At 19.0% G+C, this 9,467-nt stretch overlaps 1 long non-coding RNA gene across 1 annotated transcript; it reads right to left on the bottom strand.

Annotated features, from left to right (window-relative positions):
- Nucleotides 1-3,885: 3,885 nt before the first annotated feature.
- LOC134285518 (uncharacterized) lies at nt 3,886-5,621 on the bottom strand. The gene is made up of 2 exons (XR_009996441.1): nt 4,957-5,621; nt 3,886-4,835 (listed from the first exon to the last, which is right to left on the bottom strand). It is a non-coding gene; the product is annotated as an uncharacterized LOC134285518 (long non-coding RNA).
- Nucleotides 5,622-9,467: the final 3,846 nt, after the last annotated feature.

Raw genomic sequence — 9,467 nt, 5'->3', positions numbered from 1 at the left:
CGACAAAAGCACATACGACCTATTCAAATCGAGCTCCAGAAATAGCCGGTAAATCCACAATACTATTCTCAATTTAGTTGAAAATCGGAGTTTTCGACTAGCGAAGTTGGATTTTTCTCCAAATCCATGCGTCGGACCTAACTTCGGAAGTGATGCGCTGTAGAGTAAACCTTGTCCGCTATACAGCGCACTAACGAGCCTGGATAGAACAAAGAGGAGAAACGTCAAAATTGGAACAGGCGATTTAGTGTCATCCCCATAGTTCCAATCGAGCAGGAGACCTGTCAAAACGACCAGGATTCGCCACTTTGGTATACTCGAGACACTTTACAGCGCACCACTTCCGAAGTTACCCAGCACGGAGGAAGCTAGGCGTTCGACACTGTTAGGCATTTGTTAGTTATGTTGCTCATCGAAAAATTTTCGAGAGCATAAATCATAACCCCGAATTTATGCTGAATGTTCAATTTTTTCGCGCGTCATTGACAGTTGAGCAAATGGCAGTGGAAAAAAACTTTGTTAGTTGCGGCAGCTTAAAAATCGCGTTCGTCGGTCGAGAAAATGAGAAAAATTTGCGCGTCTCAATTAGTTTAACCATTTCAGCCGTTCCGTCGTCCAACCCGTCAGTTCCTCGTCGCTGCTGCTGGCCAATAAGTTCGGTTCGTTCTCTTCGCACTGTCGCCGGAACCAGTCATCACCAAAACAGTGTCCGATTCCGTTGAGTTTGGCCTCATCGTGTCGGTGAGTCACTTTAATTTTAATTCAATTTCAATTCAGTTTTAATTTCAATATAATTTTATTTTAATTTTGATTAATTTTAATTAAATTTTAATTAAATTTTAATTTAATTTTAATTGAATTTAAATTAAATTTTAATTAAATTTTAATTAAATTTTAATTAAATTTTAATTAAATTTTAATTAAATTTTAATTTTAATTTAATTTTAATTTAATTTTAACTTAATTTAAATTTAATTTAAATTTAATTTAAATTTAAATTTAATTTAAATTTAATTTAAATTTAATTTAAATTTAATTTAAATTTAATTTTAATTTAATTTTAATTTAATTTTAATTTAAGTTTAATTTAATTTTAATTTAATTTTAATTTAATTTTAATTTAATTTTAATTTAATTTTAATTTAATTTTAATTTAATTTTAATTTAATTTTAATTTAATTTTAATTTAATTTTAATTTTAATTTAATTTTAATTTAATTTTAATTTAATTTTAATTTAATTTTAATTTAATTTTAATTTAATTTTAATTTAATTTTAATTTAATTTTAATTTAATTTTAATTTAATTTTAATTTAATTTTAATTTAATTTTAATTTAATTTTAATTTAATTTTAATTTAATTTTAATTTAATTTTAATTTAATTTTAATTTAATTTTAATTTAATTTTAATTTAATTTTAATTTAATTTTAATTTAATTTTAATTTAATTTTAATTTAATTTTAATTTAATTTTAATTTAATTTTAATTTAATTTTAATTTAATTTTAATTTAATTTTAATTTAATTTTAATTTAATTTTAATTTAATTTTAATTTAATTTTAATTTAATTTTAATTTAATTTTAATTTAATTTTAATTTAATTTTAATTTAATTTTAATTTAATTTTAATTTAATTTTAATTTAATTTTAATTTAATTTTAATTTAATTTTAATTTAATTTTAATTTAATTTTAATTTAATTTTAATTTAATTTTAATTTAATTTTAATTTAATTTTAATTTAATTTTAATTTAATTTTAATTTAATTTTAATTTAATTTTAATTTAATTTTAATTTAATTTTAATTTAATTTTAATTTAATTTTAATTTAATTTTAATTTAATTTTAATTTAATTTTAATTTAATTTTAATTTAATTTTAATTTAATTTTAATTTAATTTTAATTTAATTTTAATTTAATTTTAATTTAATTTTAATTTAATTTTAATTTAATTTTAATTTAATTTTAATTTAATTTTAATTTAATTTTAATTTAATTTTAATTTAATTTTAATTTAATTTTAATTTAATTTTAATTTAATTTTAATTTAATTTTAATTTAATTTTAATTTAATTTTAATTTAATTTTAATTTAATTTTAATTTAATTTTAATTTAATTTTAATTTAATTTTAATTTAATTTTAATTTAATTTTAATTTAATTTTAATTTAATTTTAATTTAATTTTAATTTAATTTTAATTTAATTTTAATTTAATTTTAATTTAATTTTAATTTAATTTTAATTTAATTTTAATTTAATTTTAATTTAATTTTAATTTAATTTTAATTTAATTTTAATTTAATTTTAATTTAATTTTAATTTAATTTTAATTTAATTTTAATTTAATTTTAATTTAATTTTAATTTAATTTTAATTTAATTTTAATTTAATTTTAATTTAATTTTAATTTAATTTTAATTTAATTTTAATTTAATTTTAATTTAATTTTAATTTAATTTTAATTTAATTTTAATTTAATTTTAATTTAATTTTAATTTAATTTTAATTTAATTTTAATTTAATTTTAATTTAATTTTAATTTAATTTTAATTTAATTTTAATTTAATTTTAATTTAATTTTAATTTAATTTTAATTTAATTTTAATTTAATTTTAATTTAATTTTAATTTAATTTTAATTTAATTTTAATTTAATTTTAATTTAATTTTAATTTAATTTTAATTTAATTTTAATTTAATTTTAATTTCCCTGTCCAAGAGTGATGGGTTTGACGATGGCTTATCAAGCGTCGTCATATAGTGAAAATGTGTTTAAATAGTTTCAGTTTTAGTCTTTTATAATTATAGATTAGCTAAATTAAAGAGACGGGCTTGGTGGTCTAGTGGCTACCGCTTCTGATTCGTATGCAGAAGGTCATGGGTTCAATCCCTGGCCCGTCCTTTTCATCCTACTTTATATCTTTCTATCCACTTTCTCTCGCTCTCTCTTCTCTACATATACAACTCATGTATATTCATATGTTCATAGCCATCGCTAGAACCAGAAACGAATTGGAAAAAGTCGTTTCCCTCCCTTCCAACTTCCACTCACAGCACAGTGTATATATAACGCCTATAACTTATGCAACCAAAGCGTGCTGTGCCGCTTGACCTTATTCACCTTATTCACCACACAATCTATCACGAACACTATAAATAACCCTATCCATGGATCGCATCACCGACCCAACGGTGACTCCCAGATCTCCCATCCTTTTCGTCTAACAAATACCCCAGTCCGTGCTGGTTGTGGGGACGCAGAGTGCTCTCGGTCTCTAGTAGCAACAACCAGTACACTCTAACATTCCTTTCCCTTCCCAGCTGACTATAAGGACTTGGCCGGCGCCGTTATTGATCAAATATGCATGAGCTGCTAAAATTGCACTTTGAGAATAAGTGGAATGTCCCAGCCCCTTATTCAGTTGGATCTCAGTGCAACTGGTACCAGTTCAGATCAATCACGGAGGAGCAACCATTGACATGTATAGTCAGAATTGATCGTTTGATCGTTTATAATTATAGATTAGCTAAATTAAATATAGTAACGAAAATTAGTGAAATAGTAAATGGAATAGTATTTGAAAGTAACTAGGTTTTGAATTAAAGCATTTCTTTACTAAATTAAACTAAAATAGAATCTGAATAATCATACCATTGCTTTATTGACTTTAATTTAAACGCTTGATTTGTCATGCCTCCAGCATACGCTTAATTGCTGTCGCATGATCTAACAACAGTTGATTACGCGCAGTGCTGGGGGGACCGACAGGGCTTATTACCAGTCTATACTAACCCTCTAACTACTAACAAGACTGGGAAGCCAACGATCACTCATTGCACTTTTGATAGTAGTATTAGTAGTAGTAGTAAGAGTAGTAGTAATAGTAATAGTAGCAGCATTTTATTAACAAGTTGATTCGTACTATTCTTTTTCACTTCTTCGAAATTATTTTTATAGCAACTATAAACTCAGGAGTGGATAGCATAACGACATTGATTGCAGCAGGGTCCAACCTTATTATGTAATGCAAGAGTGCATATGGGATGTCTCTGCATTACTTATATCTTCTAATTAAGACAGGGCAGGGTGATAAGAAAATCGCATTAGTGAATGAACAATTTAGAATCTAAATTTTAGATGTTGAATGCTGTTCACTCAAGAAGTTCACTGGTGCAGGTAGAAAAAAAAACTTTTGAATCTCTCTATTTCTTAGCATAGTAACAAGAAACTATATTTAAAACTGAATATAAATTATGCTCTCTATGATGCTCAACAATGCTATAAACAGAATACTAAAATTTCCGGGCCGCCATTTTGTGGAGTTTGGCGGCCCACTGTCTTCTTGTCATTTCAGGTTCATTTTCTACAACGCGTGGCTACAAAGAGTATGAACAATACCATCGTCTAGGGGGCATTTTGGAGCTAAATTCGGTGAGTCTGTTCCATTATATTTACGCTGTCATTATTTTAAATTCACCATGGATAGTTGCGGCCTTTTTTGCATGCATATTGTTATGCATCTGTTTGTGCACATTTGTTGTTACCCATCTTTCGTGTATTTACTCAACTAGCACTGTAAAGTTCGTCACTTCGAGTGTCGGCCTAAATTCTTAGTATTCATTTCATTAAAACTACTATTGTTGTACAGTCCACATATTTGATGTTGCCACTATGGGAGAGCACGTTGAGCACCGGTTTGTCCACATTTGCTAGAGCTTTTGGCTGGGAGTGGCTCTGGTTTGCAGGTTTAGCGGGGGCCTACCACAATTTGGGAGAGTGAGGGGGGGGATCTCTGCATTGAACTCACTACTCATCAATTCCGTGGGGTATCTAGAAGACAATTGACGATAAGATTGGAAAAAGCTTGCAGTTGGGAACTAGACTAAAATAGTGGCCGATAGAAAACAACGCGCTAGACAGCATTATTATTCATTTTTTTTTTAATATTTACCCATAGGCTTTGCGCCGGTTGGCAGTATAGTATTTAGCTGTGTACGAAGATACGGATTAGTTGGTGTACAGATGACAGGGTTCTCACGGGAAGTGCTTCAAGCGAGGCTTACATAACAACTGACAATAAAGAAACCTATTTTCCTTGACTTTCTACGCAATGGACATCTGACACGTGTGTTCGTGTTTTCGTTAATCTCCTAGGCATTATTAGTGCATGACGGAACAACTAGCAGGACACAGTTCCAGACGTCTCTTCTTAATAACGATATTCAGCATATTTCCAATAAAACTACACTTCAATAAAACAAAGACTAAAGCTGCTATGATAGAACAGATCAGAATGACTTAATTGACTTATTGACTACATATTGGAGATCTACTTCGAATAACTGACAAATTGACAAGAACCTAACTAAATACATGGACCATACCACAAAAAAAAAACAATTGACAAAAAGAAAAAAGGGGAAACTTTTATTGAAACTATTTTTGTTCAACGCAGGCCAAAACAGTGTCGACTTGGGCCACGCATGCCTACGTACTTCTGTGTGTTGAAACAAAAATAGAGGCTCCTAGAAGCAAATGTAGGGAAAGGGTGCGGTGTAGAACATAAGCACAGTGTTGCTACCGCCGTAATCACTTTGAAAAAAAAAAAAAAATTAATTTAATTTTAATTTAATTTTAATTTAATTTTAATTTAATTTTAATTTAATTTTAATTTAATTTTAATTTAATTTTAATTTAATTTTAATTTAATTTTAATTTAATTTTAATTTAATTTTAATTTAATTTTAATTTAATTTTAATTTAATTTTAATTTAATTTTAATTTAATTTTAATTTAATTTTAATTTAATTTTAATTTAATTTTAATTTAATTTTAATTTAATTTTAATTTAATTTTAATTTAATTTTAATTTAATTTTAATTTAATTTTAATTTAATTTTAATTTAATTTTAATTTAATTTTAATTTAATTTTAATTTAATTTTAATTTAATTTTAATTTAATTTTAATTTAATTTTAATTTAATTTTAATTTAATTTTAATTTAATTTTAATTTAATTTTAATTTAATTTTAATTTAATTTTAATTTAATTTTAATTTAATTTTAATTTAATTTTAATTTAATTTTAATTTAATTTTAATTTAATTTTAATTTAATTTTAATTTAATTTTAATTTAATTTTAATTTAATTTTAATTTAATTTTAATTTAATTTTAATTTAATTTTAATTTAATTTTAATTTAATTTTAATTTAATTTTAATTTAATTTTAATTTAATTTTAATTTAATTTTAATTTAATTTTAATTTAATTTTAATTTAATTTTAATTTAATTTTAATTTAATTTTAATTTAATTTTAATTTAATTTTAATTTAATTTTAATTTAATTTTAATTTAATTTTAATTTAATTTTAATTTAATTTTAATTTAATTTTAATTTAATTTTAATTTAATTTTAATTTAATTTTAATTTAATTTTAATTTAATTTTAATTTAATTTTAATTTAATTTTAATTTAATTTTAATTTAATTTTAATTTAATTTTAATTTAATTTTAACTTAATTTTAATTTAATTTTAATTTAATTTTAATTTAATTTTAATTTAATTTTAATTTAATTTTAATTTAATTTTAATTTAATTTTAATTTAATTTTAATTTAATTTTAATTTTAATTTTTAATTTTAATTTAATTTTAATTTAATTTTAATTTAATTTTAATTTAATTTTAATTTAATTTTAATTTAATTTTAATTTAATTTTAATTTAATTTTAATTTAATTTTAATTTAATTTTAATTTAATTTTAATTTAATTTTAATTTAATTTTAATTTAATTTTAATTTAATTTTAATTTAATTTTAATTTAATTTTAATTTAATTTTAATTTAATTTTAATTTAATTTTAATTTAATTTTAATTTAATTTTAATTTAATTTTAATTTAATTTTAATTTAATTTTAATTTAATTTTAATTTAATTTTAATTTAATTTTAATTTAATTTTAATTTAATTTTAATTTAATTTTAATTTAATTTTAATTTAATTTTAATTTAATTTTAATTTAATTTTAATTTAATTTTAATTTAATTTTAATTTAATTTTAATTTAATTTTAATTTAATTTTAATTTAATTTTAATTTAATTTTAATTTAATTTTAATTTAATTTTAATTTAATTTTAATTTAATTTTAATTTAATTTTAATTTAATTTTAATTTAATTTTAATTTAATTTTAATTTAATTTTAATTTAATTTTAATTTAATTTTAATTTAATTTTAATTTAATTTTAATTTAATTTTAATTTAATTTTAATTTAATTTTAATTTAATTTTAATTTAATTTTAATTTAATTTTAATTTAATTTTAATTTAATTTTAATTTAATTTTAATTTAATTTTAATTTAATTTTAATTTAATTTTAATTTAATTTTAATTTAATTTTAATTTAATTTTAATTTAATTTTAATTTAATTTTAATTTAATTTTAATTTAATTTTAATTTAATTTTAATTTAATTTTAATTTAATTTTAATTTAATTTTAATTTAATTTTAATTTAATTTTAATTTAATTTTAATTTAATTTTAATTTAATTTTAATTTAATTTTAATTTAATTTTAATTTAATTTTAATTTAATTTTAATTTAATTTTAATTTAATTTTAATTTAATTTTAATTTAATTTTAATTTAATTTTAATTTAATTTTAATTTAATTTTAATTTAATTTTAATTTAATTTTAATTTAATTTTAATTTAATTTTAATTTAATTTTAATTTAATTTTAATTTAATTTTAATTTAATTTTAATTTAATTTTAATTTAATTTTAATTTAATTTTAATTTAATTTTAATTTAATTTTAATTTAATTTTAATTTAATTTTAATTTAATTTTAATTTAATTTTAATTTAATTTTAATTTAATTTTAATTTAATTTTAATTTAATTTTAATTTAATTTTAATTTAATTTTAATTTAATTTTAATTTAATTTTAATTTAATGTTAATTTAATTTTAATTCAATTTTAATTTAATTTTAATTTAATTTTAATTTAATTTTAATTTAATTTTAATTTAATTTTAATTTAATTTTAATTTAATTTTAATTTAATTTTAATTTAATTTTAATTTAATTTTAATTTAATTTTAATTTAATTTTAATTTAATTTTAATTTAATTTTAATTTAATTTTAATTTAATTTTAATTTAATTTTAATTTAATTTTAATTTAATTTTAATTTAATTTTAATTTAATTTTAATTTAATTTTAATTTAATTTTAATTTAATTTTAATTTAATTTTAATTTAATTTTAATTTAATTTTAATTTAATTTTAATTTAATTTTAATTTAATTTTAATTTAATTTTAATTTAATTTTAATTTAATTTTAATTTAATTTTAATTTAATTTTAATTTAATTTTAATTTAATTTTATTAAATTTTAATTTAATTTGTTTGAAATTAAAGTTTAAAAACAAATTGAAATTAAAATTAAAATTAAAATTAAAATCAAAATTAAAATTAAAATTAAAATTAAAATTAAAATTAAAATTAAAATCAAAATTAAAATTAAAATTAAAATTAAAATTAAAATTAAAATTAAAATTAAAATTAAAATTAAAATTAAAATTAAAATTAAAATTAAAATTAGAATTAAAATTAAAATTAAAATTAAAATGAAAATTAAAATTAAAATTAAAATTAAAATTAAAATTAAAATTAAAACAGGCTCCGATTTTTTTATTAAATATGTTTCGTCCAGCTTTCATTCGAGGCAGAAGTGCGGTTGTAGTAGTGAACGCCGATAAAAGTTCACTACTACAATCACACTTCTTGCTCGGAAGACAGCTGGAATGAAAACAAGCAGCATAAAATCTATGCCTAACATTCGTCTAACAGCCCATACTAAAACATGTCTAACGTTAGTCTAATGTTAGACTAACAAACATGTTTCGAATTTGCAACATGTCTAACAAAAGTGTGTCATATCTGTCTAATTTTAGACTAACATTAGGCAAAAGTGAGACAAAAAGTTAGCCTAACATGCTGGCCAGTTAGTCTCACATTAGGCTAATGTTAGGCTAACCCTCCGTACTGGGTAGGTCCGACGCACGGATTTGGAGAAAAATCCAACTTCGCTAGTCGAAAATTCCGGGATTCAACTGCACGTACAATATTATGCTTTTGGTCGAAATACGAAGTGACCGAACGTGCGAAAATTGATTTTTAACCTACTTAGAAATGTCGCAACTCAATTTGGATTAGTGCATATTGTTGCTCTTAATTAAAGTGTCTCGAGTATACCAAAGTGGCGAATCCTTGTCGTTTTGACAGGTCTCCTGCTCGATTGGAACTATGCACTCAGCCAAATAACCTTGAGATTTCCATAAGGCCCAACTTATGAAACGGCCTTTAAATAATTCATAATGATTCGGATGAATTTCATAAGGTCACTCTATGACGTAAAATCGTCTCACAGCTTGGCTTTTATTCATGTTTAG

Source organism: Aedes albopictus, chromosome 1 (assembly GCF_035046485.1).
Source record: "Aedes albopictus strain Foshan chromosome 1, AalbF5, whole genome shotgun sequence".
In the NCBI taxonomy this organism is placed as follows: domain Eukaryota; kingdom Metazoa; phylum Arthropoda; class Insecta; order Diptera; family Culicidae; genus Aedes; species Aedes albopictus.
This window is presented reverse-complemented; position numbering and strand designations above follow the sequence as displayed.